Genomic DNA, 25,319 nt, shown 5'->3' with positions numbered 1-25,319 from the left:
CATTGTCCACGCTCCTTTACGTTATAAGCCTCTGACTGTTGTTTTTAACCACAACTGTGGCCACTGGTTTTGTGATAAGTGCTAATTTTCACTTGGCCGCAGGTGCAGTCAGCATACGAGGCCGCCATTTTCAAACGTCTTTGACCAGATTGCTAGCAATTTGCAATTTGTCTTGTTCCAACCACCACTCGGGACACAAATTACAGCGATAACACACACCCATTTACTGGTGTCCTTGTGTTTTATTCAAGAAGTAATCTGTTTGTACTCTCTGTTACCTTATAACTTCATGAAGATTTGTGATTTTGCTTCAGGACTGTATCCATCGTTCTGCTCTTTTTAATACTTTCATCAGATCTGGCCCTCTTATCCACAGTCACGTTGATTGTGGCCCATTTATTGGTGCTGTGTCAGCAAAAAGGGATGCTTCCGACTCAATTGCAGAGAGTGTTCTCATCGTAGAGCCATCTCTCTTTTTTATGTCCATTGATGGCCCCTCCTCGCACATCTCTCAGTGCTACTCCCGCTTCATTTTCATCCCCATTATTTCCTCTTCACTTCTCTCTCAAGCTCTTTTACCCTACATTTACATTTTTGTGTGTCCTTGAAGACAGCCCTCAGCCTCCAGTCATTTAGGGTCTGGATAAAGGGGAAGTCAAAGCAGGAATAATCCATAAATGGGAGTGTGTGTCTCATGGTGGAAACCCTCTAGCCACTCTCCAATGGACCCAGGTATAGGGCCGTCTGATAAAAAACCTGAAGAAAAATGAGTCATTTTACTTTATGAACTTGCATTCTAAGCATATCTCCCTGCCAGCACCTTCTGTAGCAAACCATCTGGGTCCATATACTAATTATCACTTTTACTCTAACCATTTTTAACAAATTATTAGATGTGAGAAGAGAACATTAGGAATGGAATCCAAGTAGGCCTGGACCGATAACAAATTTTGCTTGATGATATATTGACCTAACCTGACTCTCGCCAGATCCTTGTAGTTCGCTGAGCTCCACACAAGGATCTGGGCTCGACGGCAATGCAAACTCCTTCAAGATAGCAAAAAATAATGAACCGATCAGGATCGCCGGGCGGGATTTCATAGATGTGACGTAGCACCGAAGCGACTGTTTGATTCAAACAAGAATGGCGGCACGCAGCGAGGAGTCGTGTGCTGACATTGATTCTGCTATTGCAACTGTTTTGCGACATTGATTGTCTACTGACATTGCTGCATGGTTTCAGTAAAAGTTATCTAACTTTTCGCTCTGTCGTTATCCAATATGTCGGCTGTCTTGTTTTGGATTTCCCAGCGTCGCTCTCATCAGCGTCACGGGTTGATTTCGATGTGAGTGGTTGAAGTAGCACGTCATTCAAGATAACAGACAAGTGATTTATCCAATCACATACAATGATTTTTTTTACAAGGCCCCGCCTTCTGAAATACATCTCCTATTGGGAAGTCCCAGATCCTTGTGTGGAGCTCAGCGAACTACAAGAATCTGGTGAGAGTTAATATTGACCTACCAATTATCGCCAATAAACGATATTATTATCAACAATATTAACATAATTTGTAAGCATAGCCTTTCAAATGAAATAAACTTGTATTTCTTATATTTTAACATTGCAACTGGAACCTTAACTTCTAAATATCCAAGTTATATAAAACAAACAAATAATACAAATAAAATATTGTGGAGGGGGGCGTGGCTTGCGGGCCTGCCGGGGAGCGGGGTGTGTAAGGACCGGCCTCGAAGCAGGTGAGTAGATTGCCCAGCTGGGGCTTGTTATCTAATCACCTGTCGCCTCTATTAGCAGCAGCCAGACAGAGACACGAGTGTGGGAGTTGGAGAGAGAGAGAGAGAGAGAGAGAGAGAGAGAGAGAGAGAGAGAGAGAGAGAGAGAGAGAGAGAGAGAGAGAGAGAGAGAGAGAGAGAGAGAGAGACACACGCGGATGAGACAGAGACTGCTGGAAAGCAATTCTGACCTGTTTATGTCAAATAAAGACTTGATTCAACCTGTCTAACGGGCTCCAGACAGATCTATCAGCCTCAGGAGAACCCACCACAGGAGGGAAACCTCAACAAATATATATTGTCTTTTAGCTAAATTTTGCGCTTGAAAAAAAACAGAACAACCAAAAGCAATAAAGGTAAAGTTAAAGTCCCAACGATAGTCACACACACTAGGTGTGGTGAAATCATCCTCTGCATTTGACCCATCCCCTTGTTCACCTCCTGGGAGGTGAGGGGAGCAGTGAGCAGCAGCGGGAATCATTTGGTGATTTAACCCCCAATTCCAACACTTGATGCTGAGTGCCAAGCAGGGAGGCAATGGCTTACATTTTAAAGTCTTTGGTATGACTCGGCTGGGGTTTGAACTCACGACCTTCCAGTCTCAGTCCACAAGGCCTGTTAAGGATGAAACAACCAGAAACAACCAAAACAATAAAATGGCTAAGTAAAGTTATTCAGACACAAATGATCACAGTCATTATTATTATTGCGGTATTGTTGAATGTGCTCAAAAAGTACCTAAAAACACACTAAAATCTTTAAACCAAGTTGTATTTTTTAAAATAACTAAAATGAATAGCCACACAATGTATTTATTTCATTTCTTCTTTTGTCTTTTGTAATAAATACAAATTGGGTGATAAGTTATTTTCTATTCCGGTTTATGTGATGTCACACGAGTTCACTTCCTGTTGAACGGACGTCCGTCCGTTTCAACTCGACATTGTGGAGTTTATGTCGATCCCTTTGGGCCTTTATGCTCAATGTGAATACCGTATCTTAGTTGTTTAAGATATTAGTGTGTTTATACAGGTTAAGATTGGTGTATGACGTTTCTAAATGGCGAAAGACGTTAATGTCTCTCATTTTCATGTTGGCATTTAAGTTGTCTGTCAAGTAGGGCTGTGAATCTTTGGGTGTCCCACGATTCGATTCAATAAAAATTCTTGGGGTCACGATTCGATTCAAAATCGATTTTTTTGATTCAACGCGATTTTCGATTTAAAAACGATATTTTCCCGATTATTCATTCAATACATAGGATTTCAGCAGGATCTACCCCAGTCTGCTGACATGCAAGCAGAGTAGTAGATTTTTGTAAAAAGCTTTTATAATTGTAAAGGACAATGTTTTATCAACTAATTGCAATAATGTAAATTTGTTTTAACTATTAAATGAACCAAAAATATGACTTATTTTATCTTTGTGAAAATATTGGACACAGTGTGTTGTCAAGCTTATGAGATGTGATGCAAGTGTAAGCCACTGTGACACTATTGTTTTTTTTGTTGTTTTTTTATAAATGTCTAATGACAATGTCATTGAGGGATTTTTAATCACTGCTATGTTGAAATTGTAACTAATATTGATACTGTTGTTGATAATATTCATTTTTGTTTCACTACTTTTGGTTTGTTCTGTGTCGTGTTTGTGTCGCCTCTCAATTGCTCTGTTTATTGCAGTTCTGAGTGTTGCTGGGTCGGGTTTGGTTTTGGAATTGGATTGCATTGTTATGGTATTGCTGTGTATTGTTTTGTTGGATTGATTAATTTAAAAAAAATAAAAATTAAAAATCGATTTTTTAAAAATGAGAATCGATTCTGAATCGCACAACGTGAGAATCGCGATTCGAATTTGAATCGATTTTTTCCCACACCCCTACTGTCAAGCTAACGCTCGTCTTTCTATACGTTTATCAAAATGTGGTTATCAATCATTGTTTTTCAATCATTTACTTTTTTACGCTTATACTAATCAGCGGTAGTTTTACGGCAGGTAACAATATTACCGTTTATGTGCATGTAGTTCAAATGCCGCAAAGAGTGACCGCTCTGCCTCTTCGGGCATGGAACAACGCATACATATGGCATTTATCGATTTTGGAAACGTTAATGACTTCATTTCCATTTATTGTTCGGTAATTCACTCATCAAATATCGGCCCAGGCCTAGTACCGACCGAAGTCTGTGGGTACTACCAGATACCGATTCACGTAAAATCAAACGGTGCCATATTTCGATATATTCTGTTGCACTTGACATCATGGCTGGTTGCAATGGCTCAAGCATTTGACCGGGAAACAAGCACTCAGCCGGACTGCTTCTTGGTAATGTTAGAATTTTCCATGCCAACAAAGCAAGAAGGAGGTGCTCAAAAGTACAGTAAGGCTTGGTTTTGCGCATTCACAACATTTAAGTGGTGGCGGAAGGGCCGATACGAAGTGAGCTAGGGGGACATAGATATTGAGGAGGAGGGGAAATTTCCCACATTAGACTATGCCTGCTAAAAACGATGGCATAAAACAAACAAAGAGAAGCCTACAATACAAATGTTAAGTAATAAGCCTAATTATTGATTTTCATAATAATGACACTCAAGTTTTTTTCGAATGTCATTTGCTACTCCACGTAAATATTGGTTCTTTTTTAATTGTTTGCTGTATTTTTTTTAATCATTTGTTTAAACAATCAAGTTCCTGTATATTTTGCTAAAAGCTGTACTTATATTATTTGTTGTATTAATGTAGAAAGTATAAACAGCACTGCCCCATCATGTTTTCAGTTGTTTATTGTACGTTTTATCCTCTCGGTAGCCTTCAACCGCCAACAAGGCGGTTGAAGCTACCGTATGTTGTTGCTTTGGAATACTGTGTTGCTCAGTAACCTAACATGGTACATGTTCGTGAAGTCTGTACATTAACATTCACCCTTTGCCATCGGGTCACAGTACTATTAATTCCAGGATAACAAATGTTTCACTTTTCAAGAAAATTATTTTTCTCTTTTACCAATATTTGAAACACGTAAACAAAGTAACCCACATTTCCCTGTTGTGGGATCAATAAAGAATTATCTTATCTTACCTTAAACCACAGAAATAAAATACAAACTCATTTAAACTTTTATTTTTACTTTTTATTTTTAACAACATTGAACATAAAGAACATAAAAAAACTGTTCTACTTAACCAGTCTTGCTGATTATCTCTTAATCTACTTTTTTACCTGCATGTAGCGAGAGGTTAAAACATACAATAAACAACTGAAAACATGATGTAGCCGTGCTGTTAATTCTTTCTACATTAATACACACATGAGAACAACGTATAACGGCGGAACTATCGGATGCATTTTTTTCTACGGGGACACGCAAAAACCGATCCGCTTTAGAAACGACAACAAAAAGTTATGTTTTCTTTTTGACGGCACAGGCAAAAGCAAAAAAGAGCCTGAACATCTTGTGCGATGGCATCTTGAAAGTAAAAAAAAATGTGTTGCATCTGCTTCACGTCACTGCCGGCAAATGATGAAGGTTGATGACGTAGCGAGACTCGAGCAACGACGTCCGAATTCTGAGGGGTGTATTTGTTCGCCATGACACTAGATTCTAAGGGCCAAGGAGAATGGTTAAGAAGAAGGGGAGAGGGATAAGATTGACCAAAATGCGATAGCTCGATGCTAATAATTGTATTTGTCATTGATATGCTCCTGATTAGAATGTGCGATTTTACATAACAATATAAACCCCAAATTAAAAAACTATTTATTTAATAACAAAGTTAAAAAACAACAGCTGAACTGTCCCTCCTCCTATGCAGCACACACACCCCCACCCACACACACACACATGCACGCACACACACACACACACACACACACACACACACACACACACACACACACACACACACACACACACACACATTCTTGTATGTGTTACCTTCTTGAGACCTCTGAAAAATGCCTACCTCTTTAGGACCACCCTTTCTAGATACATAAAGATTTGTATTTACAACATTGATAATACATACAAACTAAAGATGTCCAATAATGGCTTTTTTGCCGATATCCGACATTCCGATGTTGTCCAACTCTTAATTACCGATTCCGATATAAACCGATACCAATATATACAGCCTTGGAATTAACATATTATTATGCCTAATTTTGTTGTGATGCCCCACTGGATGCATTAAACAATGTAACAAGGTTTTCCAAAATAAATCAACTCAAGTTATGGAAAAAAATGCCAACATGGCACTGCCATATTTATTATTGAAGTCACAAAGTGCATTATTTTCTTTAACATGCCTCAAAACAGCAGCTTGGAATTTGGGACATGCTCTCCCTGAGAAAGCATGAGGAGGTTGAGGTGGGCGGGGTTGGGGTGGCGGGGTTGAATTGGGGTGGGGGGTAGCGGGGGGGTGTATATTGAAGCGTCCTGGAAGAGTTAGTGCTGCAAGGGGTCCTGGGTATTGGTTCTGTTGTGTTTATGTTGTGCTACGGTGCGGATGTTCTCCCGAAATGTGTTTGTCATTCTTGTTTGGTGTGGGTTCACAGTGTGGCGCATATTTGTAACAGTGTTAAAGTTGTTTATTCGGCTACCCTCAGTGTGACCTGTATGGCTGTTGACCAAGTATGCGTTGCATTCACCTGTGTGTGTGAAAAGCCGTAGATATGTGACCGGGCCGGCACGCAAAGTTAAGTTAAAGTTAAAGTTATAAAGCTAAAGTTATAAACCTTAAAGGCAGTGCCTTTAAGGTTTATTGGCGCTTTGTACTTTCCCCTACGTCCGTGTACACAGCGGTGTTTTAAAAAGTCATAAATTTAACTTTTTGAAACCGTTACCGATAATTTCCGATTTTACATTTTAAAGCATTTATCGACTGATAATATCGGCATTCTGATATTATCGGACATCCCTAATACAATACAAATATAAAAAAAAGGTTGTTGTGAAAAATCAGTTGGATTTTCACAAAACTTGAAATTTGTCAGTATTATAATAAAAGTCCTAATTTTACTCAACACAAGTAAATTTTACAAAAAAAACAACTGAACATTTGTGCAACATTATGATAAAAGTTGGAATTTTACTCAATAACAATCGCAATTTTAGAAGAAAAGCTTAAAAATTTGGCAAAAGAGTCATAATTTTACTCGACAAAAGTCACAATTTTATAAGAAAACTTCAAAATGTTGGCAATATTATAATAATAATCAGAATTTAACTTGCCAAAATTATGACAAAAGTCACTATTTTACAAGAACAACAAAAAAATTGGCAATATTGTAATAAAAGTCTGAATTTTTTTTATGACAAATGTCACCATTTTGCATTAAAAAGTAATAATTTTACATAAAAAGGTGACAATTTTGCGAGGAAATATTGCTCTATTACAGAAACAGAAAGAATATGAGAAATTGTTCCCAATTTTATAAGAAAAAAGTCGACACATTGTGAGAAAAACACTGCTTTTAGTTAATTTTATTTTTTAGGATTGTTTTTTGGTTTGTTTTTCATTATTTACTTTAAGTTATTGCAGTATGTCTCTATATACATATTTATGTATTTTTTGTAATAATTTTTAGCCAAAGGGGGCGCATTACAATTTCTTACACACACTTGTTATTACATATGTTGGCCAGAGAACGAGCACTTCAAATGTTTACACACACTTGTTATTTCATATGTTGACTAGAGGGGGAGCACTTTTAAAACCGACACACAGTCCATTTGAAAAATTTGGGATCACCCTAATTTTTATATATTTCACCACCAGGGGTGCAAATGAGACATTCTCTATTAGATGCAATGGTTTTCGTTTTTGGGACCATGATTTATGTCCTAACTTGTTCACCGGTCCTCATTTGGAAGGTACTTTTCCTTGTTGATGTCTCAAGAAGGGTAGAAATACAAGAACACACACACACACACACACACACACACACACGCGCGCGCACGCACGCACGCACGCACGGTAACTAGCCCTGTGGCGCACTCACAGTTTGAAATCACAGAACTCCTTAACTTTAACATCCAGGTCATTACAATGATTAAGAATAAACAATTAAATCCACTTTACCTTGTTGGTTAATCTTCTTGGTGTTCCACCAAAGAAAGTGAGAAGGGGAGGTAGGGAGGCAGTGAAAGCTTTAGATACTTACTGAATGTTTCAAACTACATGTTGCTTTTCCGTTGCTTTCTTTGGCCTCACATTGAGCTAACAAAACTAGAATATGTTGTAGAAAGAAAAAAAAAAAAAACAGTTAATAATTACACAAAGTAGCAATTAGTACAGTAGCTAATAACAGCACTGCTCTGCTGACTGCTCGACTTGCAGAGATTGATCAGCCCGCCCACAATAGCTGTGATGCAGGCACACATGGGGCGGATGAAACATGCATAGAATAAAGCATATTTCTATTTTTTCTGCGGTTTGTAAATTGAAAAGTTTGTATAATGAATAATGTATAGTGTATAATGTTTGTGAATCGAGGTTCCACTATTTGAAACAGTACAGTACAAAGAAATGAAACATGGAAGTGTGAGAAAACAGGATAACAGCTAAACAGCACATCTCAATGTTAAATGTTGAATACAATTGTATTTTTTAACAATTATCATGTATTAAGACATTTGAACACACACAAAAGTACCGTATATTGGTACCGTTAAGTGACAGAATCGATTCCCAGTTACCTGAAAATGGTACCGTATCGAGTCAAATGTGTGATGTATCCATCGAAAGTCCAGAGGCACCCTTCACCTGAGGATCGGCCCTGCAGACAAACAGTGCTGACTTGTTAAAGCCTGAGTGTGATGACCTAAAACACCTCGGACCGTCAGCCGCATAATCACTGTCTTTAGTGAGTAGAAACAATGCCTCATATTATGCGCAAGAAATAAGCTGATGATACTTAGGATATCAAGATAAGGCTGTGGAGCAATATAATTATCCCTAACTCCAAGTCTTCTGCTGTCCCAGCATAATTTTTTTTTACCAACATCATTATTGAAACTAATGATTATTAGCCATTTTTCCAATTGCCTCCAGATTAGTATCATTGCATGAGCTTTCATAGCTGCTATGCTAATTTAGCTGAATTGCTTCAGTGTACAATCCTAAGGTGGTAAAGCCCACACTTTGTGTGACTGCAAGGCCTATGTTTAATAGATTATGCTTTTCTCTCTGAAGAGAAAATGTTTGTTTCAGCTATAATAGAACAAATACGGAATTAATATTCAACAGCCGCGGTGCACTGAGTCTAACAATAGCCCAATTTCCACTACAGAGCCTAACAGTCCAAGTCAGAGTATAACATGCTGTTTGAGTGATGCACCTATTTCATGTAAATACTTTGATTTCAGATGTTGTGTTCATGCTATGCAACAATGTCGGAAGTTTCCAGGTTTGCTCCGGGGCACAGACTGTCTCACTGCTGTACCACATAATAAACTTTCAACACTCTTTATGTGTGGCATGCACAATTGCATCATATTTGGTATCACATGGGGAAGACACAGAGATTTACATACACAGCCCAGACTCCTCCCGAGTCTCTCTCAAAGTCCTCAAGGGGTTTCATGCAGGTGCAGCACTTTGCCTGCAGCCATCACACATTGTCTCTCTCCCTGTGGTTGGAATGAAGCAGACTTTTACAAAACACATTGAAAACCTCCTGCGATAACTAAAATGGAACCTCCAAAGTCAAATATAGTTTGTTCTGCCACAATGGCCAGGTTCTAAACCCTTCACAGTTGTTCACATCTTGTAAAGAACTATCACCACGATAAAACTAACATTTTAAAATTATAGAGACAATGTAACCATTGTATAATAAAACTAAAATAATGCATAACCACTCTACTTTTGAAGTTGAAAAACACTTTGGAACGGAAAACAGGAATGTGTTTCTAGTGTCATACTGTTGCCAAGTGGCAACTTATGGGCATGATGGTTGGTTGTTATGGTTAATGGTTGTGAAATTGGAAAAATAAATGTACTGGGCCATAAAAACTGATTGATGGTTGTAATCCCACTTTAGCTCGTTGCTATTACTGGTATCGAGTTGGTATCACTAAAAGTTTAACAAAAAATAATCATCATCATAGCAGTCTGTCGGGCGCGACAATGACTGTTTCATTTCAGTCGGATCATAGACCTCCATTCAGCCCTGTCTTTTGCCTTCATCTGCCAGGTTGCAGTGTCGATCTTCAGTTCCCTCAAATTCCGTTTAAACGGTGTCCTTTTACCGTAGCCTTGGCCTCCCTCGGTTTCATTTCCCTTCCTCCAGCTGTGAGTGAAGCAAATGCCAGGGGGAGCTGCTCGTGGCTCATTCTCTCTACATGCCCTACCATCTCAGGTTCGTTTGGGTTAGCATGTCATTCGTCGATGGCATTCCAGCACGATTTAGGACCTCTGTGTTCGAGATTTTGTCTCCCCAGGATATGCCCGTGATGGCCCAAAGGTGGCGCATCATGTAGGCGTGAAGTTTCCTGACTTGCAACCTGTAGAGGGTCCAAGTTTCAGCACCGTACAAAAGTGGAGCTAGCACAGTCGATCTGTACACCTTGCACTTGACGCGATTAGAGACATGCCTGTTGTTCCAGAGTCTTTCCCTTAATTTCCTAAACACAGCACTCGCTCTCCCCATCCTGAGTCTGATGTCATCATCAAGCTTGGCATTTTCTATCACTGTGCTTCTTAGGTACTTGAATGTTCGGCATTGCAGTGGTTCTCCCATGACACGGACCTCCCCTGGTAGGGATGATGTGGGCTCACAGTTATCAATAATGAAAAAAAATGACATTAATTTGTGTTACTCAGGGACGTTATACAATGGCCTTGAGTCCTCACAGAGACATATTGGGAACATTGAGTTATTTTATGCAGCACGGTGGTACAGGGGTTAGTGCATGTGCCTCTCAATACAAAGGTCCTGAGTAGTCCTGAGTTCAATCCCGGGCTCGGGATCTTTCTGTGTGGAGTTTGCGTGTTCTCCCCTTGACTACATGGGTTCCCTCCGGGTACTGCGGCTTCCTCCCACCTCCAAAGACATGCACCTGGGGATAGGTTGATTGGCAACACTAAATGGTCCCCGCCTTCCGCCCGACCCCCAAAAAAGGGACAAGCGGTAGAAAATGGATGGATGGGATGGAGTTATTTAACATGTTGGAAAGAGTTTAGTGAAAACCTGAAAGGGGTCAAATTATGATTTTAATCTACATTTTAACACACTTCTTTGTGGTCTACATAACATGTAATGGTGGTTCTTTGACCATATTTCCGCAAAGATTTTGCTTTAGTGACCATCTTCATGCCCTTTTCTTACTGTGTATTGAAAACGAGCCGTTTTACAGTCAGCCCCCTCCAGCTGGCTGCGACTGCTTCTACAACCAAGTTTGTAGAGTTAGCGATACACTTCTGTACGAACAAATATAAGTTAAAACGATAAGCTATTTTTTATTAGAAATGCCAACAGCAGAGGATTGTAGCGTCCGACACTATGTGTACATACCAGAGTCTGACCTGCAGCGAGAGGAAAATCAAGAAACTTCACAAGCGAGGCGATGAAAGCGTCTCAAAGGTTCATTAACCTTCTTTCAAGCATACAGGCGTTGTTATAATGTCTGCATCGCTATTTAAAATGACTATGTGCATCCATGCAAGAATATAGCCTTATACATAGCCTGTTAATATCATCTACATGTAGTCCGGTTGAGCTACAATGCTACATTGCCAACGCATCATTACATTTGTCAATCTACTAATTTGTTGGACTAAATCAGGGGTGTCCAAAGTACGGCCCGGGGCCATTTGCGGCCCGCAGGTATGGCCCCACGGCACATTCTAAAAATACGATGAAAAAAAAAAAAAAAAACATAAAAAGTGGTATAAAAGAGCAAACAGGTGAAATGTAACAAGAACATGTTGCATTATTTACTCTAATAACACAAAGCTGCCATGCAGGCTGTTTCTTTCTTTAAAAAATAATAATAAATCAAAATCAATGTCATTATGAATTATTGACCTATTCAAGGCTCCATTTACTTCACATTAAATATTCCACTTTGAGATATTTTGGGGGGAAAATGTTGCATATTTTTTGGTTGCCATTTAAAAAACAAAGTTTTTTAAAGAAGGGCCTAATGAACAAACAAAAAACATAAACAACAATAAAACTTATAATTGGCGGATAGATCTGAAGTTGATCTTGAGACTATTGTGGTAAAAGTTTTAAAAAATGTTGGATTTATTTTTTTAAACTTTACTGAGCAGTACCATTTTGGATCCCCAATAATTTTAGTGGGACTTTTTTTTTTTTAAGTGTCATTGCTCAAAAAAAATAATGAATTAAAATCTATGACCTTTTTAAGACTCCAATTATTATATAATCTCAAATATTCCTCTTTAAAATTCTATTGGGGGAAAATATTGCATATGTTGTGTTTTTTTCCATAAAAAAACGCGGTTTTCCTTGACAAAAATGGCATACAACTTAAATCTTTAAAAGTGTTTTATTGACAGATAGACCTAATGTTGATCTAGAGATTTAAACCTTAATAATAATAATAACAATACTAAATAATGACACATTTGTAATATATTTTTTGACCAAAACCTTTTGGGGTCCCCGGGATCAAGTCTGAGTGGAGGCCTAAATGTATCTTTTTTATACATAAATTGTATTGGTTTTTAAAATAAAAAATATCAAAATGGCCCCCGCTTGCTTTGATTTTTCAGTGTGCGGCCCTCAGTGGAAAAAGTTTGGACACCCCTGGACTAAATGCTTCATTGTCAGCACCTATCAGTGTTAATTTTGCTGACATAAAATTGACTAAAATAGGACGATAATGAATGAAAACAAATGATCGTTGACAATAACATTGACAAAATGGTTGATCATTTAGTCAACAAATAAAAATTCAACGAAAATGATGACAGAGAGGAAATTCAATCATATTTAATTTTGTCTTTAAGCGGGTGGAACAAGTTACCCAATCACAGTTGGAGAGGGACGGGGGATAAATCACGCCGGGGATCCAATTAGAACTACTGTCTTTATGAGGCACAGGGTTTGAGTTTTCTCTGGTAAAACAAGACTGTATTATTACACACCTCAATATAACATGTCTTCTACACCGGGAAGAAAGAGAAGAAAAGACATATGGATGCACTTCACATTTGCCGCAGTAGACAACAGGACACATTGTGAATCCTGCGGCTCGATTTTCTCTGGTAAAAATACGACCAACTTGAAGCGCCGTTTATTGTCCAGACATCTATGCGATAGTAAGTAGACCGAAGCTAAAATTTTGAGATTACTCATAATCTACTGAATAACTGTTAGTGTTAAATACGCCAGAGCAGGAGCAAGACCGCTTACTCTACTCAGTGGCCTTGTGGTTAGAGTGTCCGCCCTGAGATCGGTAGGTTGTGGGTTCAAACCTCGGCCGAGTCATACCAAAGACTATAAAAATGGGACCCATTAACTCCCTGCTTGGCACTCAGCATCAAGGGTTGGAATTGGGGGTTAAATCACCAAAAATGATTCCTGGGCGCGGTCACCGCTGCTGCTCACTGCTCCACCTCACCTTCCAGGGGGTGAACAAGGGGATGGGTCAAATGCAGAGGACAAATTTCACCACACCTAGTGTGTGTGTGACAATCATTGGTACTTTAACTTTAACTTAACTTAACTACCACGACTTTTGTTGTGGAGGTTGTAGGCGAGCTTGCCCACTAATTTAATAAGCAATATACCCATACAGTGCACTTTAAATGATGTCCTTGGCACACTGTTCAGCTATTAATTGCACAACTTTCCAACCCAAAAGAACAAATTTGTCATTTTTAAGCTAACACACAAAGAAAGACAAGTATGTGAGATATATATGTAACAAGTTACTATATGTTTTTGATTCCACTTGTTCCAACAAGGGTTTATGTGAGTGCTCAATAGCGCCCCCTCTCAGACATGGGCTATAAATAGGCTGGACTGGCATTACAGTCGGCAGTTCAGTACTGCCATGATCGAGGTGAGTAGGGGAGCGCTGCTCAAATACAAATGAATAGCCAATTAGCTTCAATGCTAACATGATGTACTATTTTTCATAGTGTGTTGTAAAGAGCCTCACTGTATTGACAGGTCCACATTCCATTCCACATCAGGAAGTAAACGGTGTCCATAACATCACTCAAGTATCCTGTCCATCATTACCACAAACACAACGCAGAGTCCAGGAGGCTTGAACTTGCGACGATTACAGTGCATTCAGCGGGGGTTACATCATACTTGCCAACCCTACCGTTTTTAGCGGGAGACTCCCGGTATTTAGCGCCTCTCCTGATAACCTCCCGGCAGAAATTTTCTCCCGACAAACTCCCGGTATTCAGCCGGAGCTGGAGGCCACGCCCCCTCCGGCTCAATGCGGACCTGAGTGGGGACAGCCTGTTCTCACGTCCGCTTTCCCACAATATAAACAGCTTGCCTGCCCAATGACGTCATAACATCTACGGCTTTTAGAGATTAGAGTGCACAACTGCGCACACAACAAGGAGAAGAAGAAGAAGAACAAGGAAGTTACAGACATGGCGACGCCGTTGACGAGCAAGATGAAGAAATATGCTTGCAAGTTCCAAAACGAATGGAAACAAGAATTTCAGTTCATCCAGGACAGTTCGAAGGGGAAGGGGTATGTTGCCTGTACATTTTGTAAAACAGACTTCTCCATTGAACACGGTGGCCGAGTCATGAACAGAGGAGAAGTTAAAACAGGACAATACTGGATAGCCCCCGAAACACTGAAATTCAAGTATTTATTTTATTAATAAAATAAATATATATACATATATATAGCTAAAATTCACTGAAAGTCAAGTATTTCATATATATATATATATATATATATATATATATGAAATACTTGAGTTGGTGAATTGTAGCTGTAAATATACTCCCCTATTAACCACGCCCTTAACCACCCCCCCACCCCCCACCTCCCGGTATTGGAGGTCTCAAGGTTGGCAAGTATGGGTTACATATACGTTCTAGATTCATAACACTGGTTGCTGTATTTAAACGGGTCAGTAGTCAAGAAGCTAATTGTCTACACATAATATACAGAATTAAATTAGTTTGTTTCTTCATATGACCGTTTTAGTCATATATTATTCAATATTTGAAAAAAAAGCTTAATTTCAGCTAAATCATACAGTAAGGTTAGTGTGAAATGTACTTATTGATATATTCATGGAATGCAGGTCTTGTTTTAAATTTAGTTTTTGAGATCCTCCGCAATAGCCTTCATAAAAGTGGTTTCAAGACAATTCCGAAGATGCGTTATCCTTTCTGCTTAATATTTTAGTCAACACACTTTACTGTAATTTTAGTCGTCTAAAATGTTGAGGAACTTAGTAGACTAAAACTAAACCAATTTATATGACTAAAATGTGATATAGAAAACATTTTCGTCAAAAGATTATGACTAAAACTAAAATAAAAACTGCTGCCACCTATGCCATGAATTGTAGGAACTGTCCTAGTGAATACATGTACTTTTGGGTAAATCCTTTTGTATATTACCTTCGGAACGAGGCGGCGCTCTTAGCCAGGCTTAGTACTTCATGTTCGGCGGCGCATCAGAGTCACACGTCAGAGTAGGTACATTGTCACGAAACGCAAAAGTTAGGCAGGCACCTCTTACTTCTTTAGATGAAGCTGCAGGTTGGTGTAGAGACTTGAGCTGGTTAAAACAACCAATACCAGGGCATTTTGGGACATGGGTCTCACCATGGACATATTTTTGTTTGGACCACAAACACACTTTGAAAACAAAAATACCAGACTCTCGCAAGCGTCCGGAAAACATTCACCAAGTATGGAGATATCCGCTGATGTAGCAAGTTGGCATGCATCACAAGTCGAGGCAAATCTCTAATGGTTTTATAAATATCTCACAATTGCCTTCATGGTTTGAATTCAAATTTTCGCCCCATATGTGGGTCCCAATTACATCAAAACAGGTGCCAACAGGCAAGAAAGGTGCATTCGTTTTGCATAATATCCATCCATCCATCTATTTTCTAACGCTTGTCCCTTAAGGGGTCACGGGGGTGCTCGAGCCTATGACCCTTTTAAATTGTTCTGTTTGGTAAATTTGTAATGTTGTTGCCTTTTGTTGAAAATAGTACACAGAAAATGTTTTTTTAGATGTAAGAATGATCTTAATCGGAGTAAGGCAGCAATGGAAAGATTTTTTTTTCAGGGAAGCTGAAGACAGATCTCACGGTCACCTCTGCTCCTTGCCTTGTCATTAAAGGCTGTTTCACGAGCAAAGTAGAGTTTTATTCCCCAATATTCATCAGATTATTCTAACTGTTTGATGATAACCATGAAGCTCTGAGTGGTGGCAAGGAGTCTGGGTAGACCTTTGACCTCTGACCAATCACAACAGAGTACACTGGGCAAAGGGCAGCAGGCTACGGAATTCAAGAGAAGAATGCAGATTTGTCCTGCACACGACTTGAGATTTATGGAGTATTTTAATAAAATAAACTTATTATGAGGCCTCAGTGGGATTAGTGTTGTCTCAATACCAATATTTTGGTCCCGGTTTTTTGCTTTATTGGCTTTATTTTAACAAAAAATCTTACGGTACATTAAACATATGTTTCTTATTGCAAGTTTGTCCTTAAATAAAATAGTGAACATGCAAGACAACTTGTCTTTTATTAGTAAGTAAGCAAACAAAGGCTCCTAATTTAGCTGCTGACATATGCAGTAACATATTGTGTCATTTTCTATTCTATTATTTTGTCAAAATTAGTAAGGACAAGTGGTAGAAATGTAATTATTAATCTACTCATTTACTCAGTTCATTTACTGTTAATATCTGCCTACTTTCTCTTTTAATATGTTTTATCTACACTTCTGTTAAAATGCAATAATCACTTATTCTTCTGTTGTTTGATACTTTACATTAGTTTTGGATGATACCACAAATGTAGGTATCAATCTGATACCAAGTTGTTACAGGATCATACATTGGTCATATTCAAAGTCCTCATGTGTCCAGGGACATATTTTCTGAGTTTATAAACATAATATAAATTCTAAAAAAAACAAAAGAAGATGTTGTGATGCCAAAAAATATTGACGTAATCATAGTAGTATCGACTAGATACGCTACTGTACTTGGTATCATTACAGTGGATGTTAGGTGTAGATCCACCAATTGCGTTGGGGGTCGGGACGGGGTTTGCGGACCGGTACTTTTCATAGGCGGTATAGTACCGAATATGATTCATTAGTATCGCGGTACTATACTAATACCGGTATACCATACAACCTTAACTGGGATCCAATATAATTTTAAAGTAGGCTGACCATATTCTGAAATCCCAAAAAGAGGACATATATGCGTGCCAAGGCGGGGACTAGGTGAAAATTTGCCAATGATACTCGAACTTGCTTTATAAATAATATATTTATTTAATCAAAGCATTTTTCTCCTCTGTTGACAGCAGTGTTGGCGCTAGAAATTTTCAAAATGGGGTCCCAGGGTTGGGGTTGTGGATATGGCAGTTTGTAGTGACAGTTCAGTTTATGGGCAGGGTGTGTATGAGGTAGTGCAAAGGGTTGCAGAGTAATGAGGTGCGAGGCAAGGGGTTCGGCTATAAGCCGCCTACCAGCCCGACCAGAGCAGGTGGAGTTCAGGGGTGGAGAGGTGGAGATCCTTGGGCTCTGGCTCAAGGCCTATCTACAGCTCGCCATTCAAGACTTAGGGACCTGGCCTACGTAAACACAGGACTCAACATTAAGTCATCTATTGTTCGACCTTCAATAAATAAGTTACACTTATTATCATCATTATTAGCAATAATACTGCTAACATTAACAATATTAAACAATCCCATGTATGTACAAAATAACAAACACGACAGTACACAGTGTTGTCACTATGACGGGTGCAACATGAACAATATTAAACAATAGAAAATAACAGTGACGTCACTATGACGGGTGTAACATTAACAATATTAAACAATAGAAAATAACAGTGACGTCACTATGACGGGTGTAACATTAACAATATTAAACAATAGAAAATAACAGTGACGTCACTATGACGGGTGTAACATTAACAATAACAGTGACGTCACTATGACGGGTGTAACAGTGTTCATTCATTGTCTTTACCGTAGCATAAAAAGTGCACATGGCCTTAAAAAGCCACAACACTCAGTCACCATATGTAAGTACCCAAAATAAAGACTCGAAATAAATATAAATTCAATGGGATCAGAAACATTGGAGGAAACGGGATTAAAAGCCGATGCTAACCGCCCGTAGACAATACATGGGTACGGCTAGCAGCTACTATTAGCAAACAGATTCACTTACCAACTCGGCTTAATAACACTCTCTCGTCGCAACTCGCCCCTGATGGTCGGCACCTATAAGTTTACAATTAGCAGAGGTGTGGACTCGAGTCACATGACTTGGACTCGAGTCAGACTCGAGTCATGAATTTGATGACTTTGGACTCGACTTGACAAATTGTAAAGAGACTTGCAACTCGACTTAGACTTTAACATCAATGACTTGTGACTTCACTTGGACTTGAGCCTTTTGACTTGACATGACTTGCTACTTTCCCCAAAACCCAAAGATTAAAAAGTTATTTGGGAGCGCGCTGCTCCGTATTTTTCATTTTCTTCGTCTGTGTCTATCAGCGTGTTGTTCCTGTCAGCTGGTGTGCTCTCAGTACAACAGCCAATCAAATTAGATCTACGTTGTTTTCATCACACAGCATTCATCCAATCAAATTGCAGGACAACCACCGAACAAGAGTTGTCAAACAATGCGGCAGTGAGAAACAATTATGCCAAAGTTAATTTCGTTCAGGTATTAAAACTACGACTTGGTCAACAAAAAACGAATTGCCGTATGCAAATCACGCAGTTCGAATATTACAGACGGAGACGCAACAACTTCCAACTTCGTTCGACATTTGAAGTTGCACAAAGGGTAAGTTTTGAATGTAAGATAACGTTTATTGGCTAAGTAACGTAACTTTTATTTGCTGTGTAGTTAAATCAGTGAGGCTGTAAACTCACTGCTAACGTTATAACCTTAGACATCTTATAAGGGTACGCAGCATCGAGCGCTACTGCCTACAGGCGCAGACGAGACGCGGGGCCGCCATCTTGGAGTGGTGATCCGCTCCACTCAGCGCAATTCATTTGGCAGGAGCAATGAACTGTCAGCGCATTTAATTCATCTTACCTCACTGAATACCACTGATTTTCACGCGCTTTTTTGTCATACGTGTAGCTATGATAAAGGAAACATGTTTTGGCGTGTTTTATTATTCATAGTTTGCTTAACAGTAATATAATATTCTTATACGCTATAAGTGACCAGACGTCCGAGATCAAAACTGGGAATATAATCCCAGAGAAAGGGGAAAAAAACGGTCAGCTATTTTTAAATTGAAGAAACAATATGATTAGGTTATGTATACATGCGTATATCCTACATAAACAATGTATAAATACATTATATATATATATATATATATATATATATATATATATATATATATATATATATATATATATATATATATATATATATATATATATATATATATATATCTTATAGACTGTATCTCTGTTGCTGCAGCAGCAGAGAGTCTGTCTTGGCACTTTGTATTGATATTTTGTATTACATTCTTCCCTTAAATGATCATGTTTACAGTCATTGTTTTATATGTATTTTTTATGTATGTCGCTTTGGATAAAAGCGTCTGCCAAATACTTCAACATAAATATATATAAACACCTGAAAGTCTATCAGCTAAAACCACCAATCTGTTTCACTGGATTCAGAATAAAACCAAATTCTGTCTTACCCAACAATGTTAGTATTTGAATATTGTTACTTGAAGACTTATTCCTGGTTACAATTATACTGTTAAGAAAGTATTGTCTTATATTTTGCCTAAAATGAGAATGCATCATAATCAGTGGCGGCTGGTGAATTTTGTTTTAGGTGGGGCTGAAGTTTGTAAACCAAACCCCTGTAGGGCAGTCATCCTCCCCCAGAAGATTTCTTTGTGATTTTCACATACAAATATTGAAGATCTTTGCTCCTTCTCAACTCTGTGGTAATATTATTTTCATAAAATACAACCAATAGTACATTAATGTTAAATCTTACTTGTGAAAAGTAATCCCCCGATTCCTATTTTCAACAGTCCGCTCATTTGAGTAGGAAAACGCTGAACACCATCTTTATTTTCTACCTGTCAACTGTCACTACTTCAAGATGGCGGCCAAATTGCTCGCGTCACAGCAACCAATGCTGCTTCTACTTATAAGATGTCTATGGTTATAACGTCATTGCAAACACGGCAATCTGTTGCGTCCACTGCAGTTCGCTACCTTATTCATACTTTTTGCCAAGTGATTTTTTTAAGCAGGGTTGCATGAGGTACCTATACAAAACGTTACGTTAGTCAATGTATCACACACAGTAACGTAATGTTAGATGGCGGTCAGCAGCACTGCGTATTTTAGCCACCTACAAAAACACAAACATAGTCAAATAAAGGTCAGTTAAAATGTATACTATATTAACAATATGTGTACATATTGCATAGGGCCCTGACATCTAAAAAGTACAACTCTGTTCATTGTTTTGTTCATGTTTTTGTTATGTTTTTCATATGTACGCACACATAAACACACAGACAGTACGAGATGAGATCAATGAGATAAGGTAAGAACAGGATAGAAACTGCTGTGGAACTAGTTACAATGCAATATGCCATGGAAATACAATGTTAACACTTTTGTGCAAATAAGTACAGTTGCACTTGTTTTTTCAAATGTGTTTATTCTGTAAAAGAATGAGTTAAATGTTTAAAATTACTGGATAATAGTGCTATTATGAAGTGCAATGTCAGCACTTTTTTTTCCCTGCAATTTCAAATGCACTTGTTTTAATAAATGAATACAGCGTTTTAAAAGCATACACAATCTGTGTAAATATATTAGTCTGTGGTTGAAAGGACTTGAAAGGACTCGAAATTCAAAATGCAGGACTTGGGACTTGACTTGAGACTTTCCAGTCTTGACTTTGGACTTGACTCGGGACTTGCCTGTCTTGACTCGGGACTTGACTCGAGACTTGAGGGCAAAGACTTGAGACCTACTTGTGACTTGCAAAGCAATGACTTGGTCCCACCTCTGACAACTAGTTGTAAAATGTTGGACGGTTGTTTTCACGATATGCAGGCAAACGACAACTTTATAACATACCGGCTTCAGATGTGCCCAGACTTAGCCACCGCACCTGGCAGCCATCTTGGGACGGTGGATCATATAGAGCGCGATAGGCTGCAGCGGGTCACGTGATAGGCCGAAGCGGGTCACGCGATAGGCTGCAGCGGGTCACGTGAGCGCGTGTGTTAAACTCGTGAGATTAAACGTGGAAACGGCGCAGGTAATATGAGGGGATGCCATGAGAGGAAATATGTCTTATTTCCCACCCGTGTTACACGCACGCCTCCACACTTTGTTTTGTTTAACCTCTTCTTAACTCTGGACGTACATTGAAAATACCTGGTACACGCAACCCTAACTCAAAACGCCGGACATTTGAGGCATTTAAGAAACCCCGCCCGGACACCCCGGACATCCCCGCAAAAGAGGACATGTCCGGGGAAAAGAGGACGTATGGTCAGCCTATTTTAAAGGCCCCCGAAATGAGCAAGATATAGCCCCTTCAAATAGGCCCATGTTTAGTATGAGCAAGAGGCGGGAAATATTAAATGTCAAAACCTTAGCTGTGAGTCAAATATGCCTTGTAGGAAACCTATAATTGAATCTTCAGAGTGAAAACTGACCTCATGAGAATCATGTGACCATGGATGCTTGACAAAACTTGACAAATGAATCAGTAGACGACTTCAAAAATAGTGTGGCTTTTCTCTCTTGGTCTTGTACAAATGTTTATAAGATCAAAGTGAATAAAAGCTGACACAGACGATGAGCGTTATTAACCAAGTTCTTCATATTCGTCTGGCAGCGGTATCTTTGTCTGATCTTCCACCAGGTACTCGGTGTTCTGTTGTGTGAGCTTTAATGCATCTGAAACAGTGTGAGGTTAATGAAGACTGACTGCTTCTGCCCAGTGCCTCGTGTTAGTCTTCCTTGCATGTGCCTTCCTCTGTAATCACCCAAATAAGAGCTTTAATATCTAAATGTGCTGCACCAGCATGGCCACTCCATGGGAGAGGTGGAAAATTATGCTCTGCTCAATATATTCAAGTGTGCAAAGAAGGAGCGTTGAATGTTATTACTTACCAGAGCTCATGCTGAACATTTGTGATTATGTACTCGTTAATTTGCCATTTGTATTCATAAGGCGTTCCAAGACCGGGCAGTGTCTGTTGTCTTTTTATACTTTAAATTGCTGGCCATGTATGCCTTGGTTACACAGGGGGGCAATATATTAAGACACATTAAAAGATTTTACAAAGATGATTTTGGTTTATTCCAAACGTCTATACATCCATCTACTTTCTATCTTGCTTGTCCTCATTAGGGTCATGGGTGAACTGGAGCCTATTCCAGAGGTGGCAGTACACCCTGGACTGGTCACGGGTCAATCACAGGGAAAACGTAAAATGTAGACACGCTCACATTCACATCCTTATAGACAATTTAGAGCAGGGGTGTCATGCGTACAGCCCGAGGGCCGGATCAAGCCCGCGAACAGGTTTTACCCAGCCCGCCGGATGAGTTTGCTAAGTATAAAAACGAACCTGAAACTTTTGAATGAAAGAAACAGCTGTTTTAAATGTATCCACCGGATGTCGCAATAGCAATTATTTCTATCTTTGTAGAGGATGCAACATATGTACAAAATAAACCACATGATGTTAGTACATCAGTCGAGGAAAAGGATCAAACTACATAAATAACATCCTTTAATTTGATTTTGATATAATTTTTTTTATCCTGATAGATTGAAAATTAACACCAATGAGTTGACTGATTGAACATTATTACATAATTTATTCAGAAAATATAAACAACGACAAATAAATTATTAACCGCAACATGTAAATGTAAAAAAAAACAACAACATTATGATCTGTAAATTTTCAGAATATGCTTGTTCTATTTTTAAACAAAGAAAACAATCTGGAGTTGTCTTTATTTTTAAGTTATCGTGCCGTGATTTTACCACTCCGGCCCACTTGGGAGTAGATTTTACTCTATGTGGCCCCCCATCTAAATTGAGTTTGACGTCCCTGATTTAGAGTCTCCGATTAACCTAACGAGCATGTTTTTGCAATGCGTGAGGAAGACAATTGCAATAAGGAACAAAATATGGTTATCTTTGCACTGGTCTACGTTCCTAGTAATGATAATAATAAATAAACTATAATACATTACCCATCAAATACAAGAGATGTAAATACTACTAGAAACTATGTATACTAATGAATACATCAATTATAGAATATATGATAATAATAACTTATTAATTAGTAATGAATGAATGCAAGATTCAATTATAGCAGACAACACGGTTCTCAACATTCTCCTTTCTTTATGTACCCTACAATTAAACAACACCAAGTACCACCTCAGAAAACACTTGGCTCTCCAAGTAGAACCATAATGACTAACATTGAAATACAGTATTGTAGTATGATGAAGTATTCATTAAAACAAGGTAGAGTTTTTTTTTTAAGAAAAATGTTTTTTTAATTTTGGCCACTATAACATTACACACAATGTACAAACATTATCAACAATGATACTCCATACATAGTACATATATTTACAGACTTCTTTGGCGTACCACTAGATAGAGCCCACCGACCACAGTTTGAGAATCACTGCTCTACGCTGTACCTTCAAGGGGACCTATGATGATTTTCGTTTTTTCTGACTTACAAATTGTCAGGAAGTGTTGGTGGCAAACCCCAAGATGCAGAGATGGCAGGCTTGATGCAGGAAAACATGACTTTAATGTAAAAAATGCAGGGGAACCAGGAGACAGGAAACAGGATACCAGAAAAGCAGGGAACAGGCAACAGGATACAGGATTCAAGGAAAACTGAAGACAGCAAACAGCAAACAGTCTATAGCATACAATCCTCCAGCCCTGGCTGAAGGGCGAGGCAGGTATAAATAGTAGCCTGATTGGCAATTGCCACCAGGTGTGCCAGGCTGCCAGTCAGGGACAGGTGAGGGAAATGAGCGCTCAGGGAGACGTGCAGGAACTGGAACCAAAATAAGAGCGCTGACAGGAAATAAAACACAAACACAGAGGAAAACACAAAACATAACCAAACTGTCAGTGACAAGCCTGACACTAATGTTGTTACAATGTTGGATACTCGTGTTAAAAAATGCGAAAGTGGCAAATCATAAGGTTCATGCATTTTGGCTTAGGTTTAGTTTGGCTGCTTTATGAAGCCACTGCTAGGTGGACATACTTATTTGGACATTAAGTAAAGCTATCAGCCAGAGGGGTAGGAGCTCTGTATGCGGCCGGCTGAGTTTGAGAAAAAAGGTTGGATTAGGTATACTTTCATCTAATCTTGGCATTCGCACAATGACACCAACTTGAGTCACACAGTGACATATCCATCCATCCATCCATCCATCTTCTTCCGCTTATCCGAGGTCGGGTCGTGGGGGCAGCAGCCTAAGCAGTGAAGCCCAGACTTCCCTCTCCCCAGCCACTTGGTCCAGCTCCTCCCGGGGGATCCCGAGGCGTTCTCAGGCCAACCGGGAGACATAGTTTTCTCAACGTGTCCTGGGTCTTCCCGGTGGACTCCTACCTGTCGGACGTGCCCGAAACACCTCCCTAGGGAGGCGTTCGGGTGGCATCCTGACCAGATGCCCGAACCACCTCATCTGGATCCTCTCGATGTGAAGGAGAAGCAGCTTTACTTTGAGCTCCTCCCGGATGACAGAGCTTCTCACCCTATCTCTAAAAGCGTCTTTTTTTTAAGCAGTATTGATCGGAGAGTGGGAAGGTACTGTATCTAATGAAGTGACCGGGTGAATCTATTATAATGTTAATGAAGTTTATCGTTGCCCTTGTCTGAAAAAATAGCGGTGCAATCTGGGAACGCTCCCACTAACAAACATATTGCAGACATATGCAGAAAGCAGGTAATAAATGTAACTGTGGTGATAAACTTTCACACAAAAGCATATCCAATACCGTATTTTTCGGATTATAAGTCACAGTTTTTTTCATAGGTTGGCCGTGGGTGCGACGTATACTCCGGAGCGACTTATGTGTGAAATTATTAACACATTACCGTAAAATATCAAATAATATGATTTATCTCATTCGCGTAAGAGACGAAGAAAATGGCAGCAATCGTCACTCACACGTCAACCAATAAGAATTCGGTGGGGGAGGGTCATGGCAGAAGTGCATTGTGGGTCATGGGATGCTAACTGCTATATGCTAC

The sequence above is a fragment of the Entelurus aequoreus genome, linkage group LG11 (assembly GCF_033978785.1).
Source record: "Entelurus aequoreus isolate RoL-2023_Sb linkage group LG11, RoL_Eaeq_v1.1, whole genome shotgun sequence".
Classification (NCBI taxonomy): Eukaryota; Metazoa; Chordata; class Actinopteri; order Syngnathiformes; family Syngnathidae; genus Entelurus; species Entelurus aequoreus.
This window is presented reverse-complemented; position numbering follows the sequence as displayed.